The following is a 6,059-nucleotide window of genomic DNA, read 5'->3' on the forward strand; positions in this document are numbered from 1 at the left end:
CATCTGTATGTAAGCACAGAGCCGGACGCAGGACTGGAACTCAAGAACTGCAGAGATCATGACCTGAGCCAAAGTAGGATACTTATCTGACTGAGCCACCCAGGTGCCACAGAAGAGATTATTTATTTATTTATTTATTTATTTATTTATAAATTTTTTAAAAAATGTTTTTATTTATTTCTAGGAGAGAGAGAGACAGCGTGAGCAGGGGAGGGTCAGAGAGAGAGGGAGTCACAGACTCTGAAACAGGCTCCAGGCTCCGAGCTGGCAGTCAGCACAGAGCCCGATGCGGGGCGCGAACCCACGAACCGCGAGATCATGACCTAAGCGAAAGTCGGACACTCAACCCACTAAGCCACTCAGGCGCCCCAGAGATTTTTTTAAAACATCTCCCTTGGGAGAATTACCAGATGATACTCCTGCTGCCAGTCCTTGGACCAGCCAGCGGACAGAGCCACTTAATTAGCTGAGAATATTCCTAACTTCTCTGCCTCTTATTGGCTGTGGACCAGCCAGCGGACAGAGCCACTTAATTAGCTGAGAATATTCCTAACTTCTCTGCCTCTTATTAGCTGTGGAACCTTTTATGAGCTTCAAAATGGGGTATTGGCACTTATCTTAAAGGATGATGGTGAGGCTTAAATAGAGTAATGTACACAAGGTGCCTAATCTAGTGCCCAGAGTATGGTGTAGCATAGTAAATGATATGTTTAGTCTCCCTAGCATCTAGCCCATTGTTCTCATCCTTATTCACAAGTCATTGCTTTCACACTTCTCACTTCTTCTCCCTTTCCAATATGTTTTAGGATCTTACCTGAATCCAAGAAGAAAGCAAAGTAATGGCTTAGTATTGATGTTGCTGCCAATTTGCAGAAATCACTATTTCTAATGATCTCCATACAAAGTAATAAGGCCTTGATAAATAACCACAGTTGTAATCCTTTTGTTTAAAATAGGGTTGTTTTTTTTCGGTGACTTTTGCATTACTGAAATCCCCCTTGCATTCTGGTAAGCCTGGAAGTTAATTCAAGAAATATTTGCAGTTGTGCATAAAGCAATATGTAATCTTCGTTACCCAGAAAATGTAAAGACGTGTGGAAAAGACTAAACAGTAAATTATCACTTTTCCACATCATGATGTTTTAGTGGAATTTTTGTCATATTAATGTCCTACCTAATGAGGAAAGAGTGAAACAGCATACTTAAAAAAAAAACAAACCCTTTTCAGTTAGAGCGGGATATTTTTAAAGCAATTCTCCCAGGAGTTATCAATTCCTACAGCATACAGTTCACACCACCTCAGAAGGGCTGAGATCAAAGACATCTAGCCTTGAAGAGGCCACTGAGCTGGAAGGGAAGGTGACTCATTTGGCCTGGGAGCCCCACACCCAAGTCAGTCTTTGAGGCATTGTTCTTAGAGTAGCAAGTGTGGCTGCTCTTCAGGGGAGATTAACTGAGATGGTACACACCCCCCTTCTACCAGCTTCTCCTATTTATGCCCCCAATGTTAGGCAGCATACATGAGCAATGGAAAATTCCTTTGACCCAGAGCTGGGCTATAGAAGGGTCATGCCATGTGCTACATCTTTCCAAAACACAACCAATGGATGCCAGCTTCTCTTTCTTTCTTTAGAGTCCAAGATTCTTTCAGTGGTTCATAATCTCCCCAGTCTTGAGGGGGCTCCTGGAAGAGTGCTTGAAATCATTATTTTCCATGCAGAAGACTGGTCATGCCTTGAAAAGTCAAGATAAAGTCCTTCTATTGGTTTCTCTGATTTTACCCCTTTTTTCTTAAAAATTGAATCATCCTACCTGAACAAGTTATTTCTTGAACATATTGTTTCTAATGATTTTGTGACTTTAAAAAATGTAAATATAAATTATGGTTACAGGTGTGTCATGAATTGTTTAAATTTAAAATATCATCTAGAGTTATCTATGGAACATGATCGTTTGCAATTCACATGACAGTGATTAGCAAAATGATAAAATTGTATGCAAAGTCAGTTGACTAAACAATTTTGGAACTTGAAATTTGTTTTGGTTTTTACTTGAATCATTGTTATTATTTTATTTTTTTTATTTATTTTTATTTCATTTTTTTTATTTTTTAATTTTTAATGTTTATTTATTTATTTATTTATTTTACAAATAGTTTATTGTCANTCATTGTTATTATTTTAATGGTGATCCGTTTTCTTCCTGTCTATTGATTTATGGTCTGTGGCCATTAGATGGCACTGTGCATTTCAAACGTGGAAGCCTTTGAAATTCTAATGCTGGGCTGTGCAGAACAAAGTAATAGGCATTAGTTAAGATAGTCAGTCACCTTTTTGTTTCTCTGACAGGAGAAACATTTTATTTTTCACATAAAAATTTCAAGTATTATAGTTTATTAAGCAGACATCTAGAACAAAATCCCACTGCCCCATATGAAACTTTCCTTGCATAAAGAAAATGTTCCTTCCAGTGAACCACAAGAATGCCTCTCAGACTTAGATTTGGGTGTGGGGCTCCTGAGTCATGTGAGATAATAAACTCCTTTGTCTCCCCTCAGAGAAGCTGCTGCTGATTTTCTAATAATGTTGATGAACTTTTATTAGTGTGGCCATATCTTCATTTGGAAGTCTTCATCAGAAGCATTTACTTACAAATAGGATGCAGATTCATTTACAAATTATTTGAAATGCTAAACTCATCTCTGGAAAGGAATAAAATTAATTGGTTTTCGTGGAATTGCTAGATCAACCCCAGGAGTGGCTTTATTACTCTCTTTGTTAACCAGCTAATGGAAGATGCCAGTACAGAAGTTTTATCCCCAGACTTCCTCTCCTGCATACTCTGCTGCCCCACCTGAGTGCTTGTTCCCCTCCCCCCCAACCTTCCCTCCACTGCACACCCCAGTGCCTCCAGACCTCTGCCCTAGCCTCTTGTGCTCTCCTCCGTCTGCTCTCCTCACAGCCTCCACTATGCCTAGGACTCCAGGTACCTTTTTGATGGTGATGTTTCCCAGTCTGTTTCAGCTCACGTGTCTACTTCTTCCACTCAGGTATCTTCAGGCACTTTTTAAACATTTTTAACAACTTTTGAAACCTTTAAAAACTCATCTGAAATAGAACTCATCGTGCCCAACTCCACACCAGTGTTTTGTCTCTTGAGGAGTGGCCACCTTCATCTTCACAGTTGCCCCACGCAGAGATCTGAGTGGATCTCTTGCTACCCTTGGAACCCTTTCTTGCTACCATCCCCCATATCCAATCTATTACCATGCCTGCTAGTCCCTGACATTCACTCTGCCACTATCCTGGTCAAGGTTGGATCATCTCTCATTTGGATGATGATCAGTTAACTTCCCCCGGGGTCTTGGTCCCTCTCAACCCATTGTTTACATGATAGCCAGAGTGATCCTTGTACAATGTGGATACCACTATGTCTAGTTCCTGCTTGAAACCCTCTTTCATCTCTCTCAGTGTCTGGCTCCTGCTTGAAACCCCTTTTATCTCTCTCAAGATAGATCCAAACTCCTTCATGTGAACATAAGACCCTGGGCCCTTCCTCTTTTCTGGCTTTATCTCTTCTACCTCAAAACTGTACTGTCCCTAGACATGTCTTTCTCCAGTCTCCAGCCTCTGCACAGAGTCCTCTCTTTTTTGCAATTCTTTTCTCTCCACCCCTATCACCTGGATTTCCTACTGGAATCAGTTTAGATGTCACTACCTCTAGGAAGAGACCCCTCCCCACTGCTTCTCCAAATAGAATGGGCTGTCCGGCTTCCCACAGCCATTATCATGCTGTGTGGCAACTGTCTGTTAGTCTATCTACTCCTCAGACAGTAGTAAACAAATTTGTCTTACTCATCATTATATCTCTGCCATCTAACACAGTACTATACTGCAAGGTGTAGTAGGTGCTCAATAAAGGTCTTTTGAATAAATGAATGAAAACCTGGTCACTTCTACTCATCCTTTATGCCCCAGGTCAGTTGTCTCCCCAGCTCTGATAGTATATATAGAAGGAACAGATTTTCTTGCTTACAAAGATCATGCAGCAAATCAAGACAGAATAAAGTTCTCACCTGATTTGGGGGTTTAGGCCTAGTTTTGTTTTTATGGCTATTGCCTTCAACTTTAGTTTTTTAAAGATTTATTTTACTTAGAATCCTGAGGTTTAAAGACATCAAACATATACTTGGTGAAAATTATTCATGTGATGAGTAACCATGAAAATAACTCACTAATTATGATTACTTAAACATGTTAATTAATCATACAATTAACAAGGTGGGTGTTAAGCCCCAGAATGTCTGATGGAGGTTGTAACTTTCAGATGTGTATTAAGGAATGTGTGTGTGTCCTCACTCCTGTTTCCTTCCCTTAACCATTCTGTGTACTCACTTCCTCAGAGGAAGAGAGAGGTTTATTCATTCCATAGTAACACAAAATACTTCTGGAGCATATACCATGTGTCAGACACTGCTGTATCCATTTTGCATGCATTAACTCATTTCCTCCTCAAAATGACAAGCATCAAGTGTTATCATTCCTAGTTCAGAAATGTAAAGACTGAGGCACAGAGAGCAGTAACTTGTTCAGGGATGAGCAGAGGAGCCAGGATTTGGACTCAGACAATTTGGCTCTAGATCTTGACCAGTTATCCACTTTATCTTAGAGAAAGCTTGACAAGGAAATACATTTCTTGATTATTTTAGTGGAGAGCACTAGCAGCCATTTAATAAAACATCAGCATGTGGACTTGTTTTATTTTATTTTTCTGTAATTTTTTTTTTTAATTTATTTCTGAGAGAGAGAGACAGCGTGAGCAGCGGAGGGTCAGAGAGAGACAGGGAGACACAGAATCTGAAGCAGGCTCTAAGCTGGCTGTCAGCACAGAGCCTGATGTAGGGCTTGAACCCACGAACTGAACCATGAGATCGTGATCGGAGTTGAAGTCAGAGGCTTAACCGACTGAGCCACCCAGGCTCCCGTTCCACCCCGCACCCCCCACCCCCCAAGTGGACCTGTTTTAATATGTAGATGTCTGTGAGTGAAAGAGCAGTTCCATTGCCAAATCCTTCCTCCTCCTGCCTCAGGCCACAGCATTCCTGGCCCAAAACCTTGATGGAAGCCTTGCAACCTTTGTCTTTCAGGTTTTCAATTCTATTTTCTCTCTCATCTCCTGACACATTTTCTGGAGACCAGCAAAGCCTTGCTCAGTTGTCCACAAACTAAGAGCCTTCTTTAATGCTTTTCTTGACCATATATCTCTATCTGCTAAGTTATTCTCCTTCCAGCCTATCAATACTAATTTAGAGAACTACTAAGCTTTACAAGATCTCTTGCTAAACATTATTTATTGTGCATAATAGCATACCACACGTCTTTTACCTAAGAGTTCATTTTTTTTAGAACATCCCACCTGACCTAAAATCAAACTAGAGCCCTGCAATCACAACACGGCTACAGAGGTTAACAAAGTGCATTGTTATCTGATATAAACAAGTATGATCACGTATATTTATGCACTATTAGAAAGACTATGTTAAAATAATGTTTCAAAGAATAAATGACATTTTTGATAAAGTTTGGATACTATCCAACCTTTGGAAAAGTGATTTAGAAAGACCTCCGTCCCGTATGTTAAGTTTTCCTTCCTTTATAATGCTGTGAGGCAGATGTACACTGTGAGGGCAAGGGAGCAGAGGAGAGCTTATGTTCTCTTTGTAGTTCCAGAAAGGCTGCATCGAAGAAGGGTCACAAGCTGAATCTGGAAGGTTGAATTAGCACAGCTATTATCATCATCGCAGGAAGAAATATACTAGGGTTTGAACTTCAGAAGTTTTATTCAGAAGGAAAAGAAAGAAACGTTTTCCAAATAAGGTTACAGGATAATTTTGGCATTATCCTCTGTAACACATCTATCTCATGGAAATTTTTGCTTCAATTCTATTTGAAATTTAAAACTTCAGAATGTTTCACGTTTTTTATGTTCACTTCGTAGTTTTGGGGATGCCACTTATTTATTTTTAATTGAAGTAAAATGTACACACAATGCAATGTATA

Source organism: Crocuta crocuta, unplaced genomic scaffold (genome assembly GCF_008692635.1).
Source record: "Crocuta crocuta isolate KB4526 unplaced genomic scaffold, BGI_CrCroc_1.0 scaffold10, whole genome shotgun sequence".
Lineage (NCBI taxonomy): Eukaryota > Metazoa > Chordata > Mammalia > Carnivora > Hyaenidae > Crocuta > Crocuta crocuta.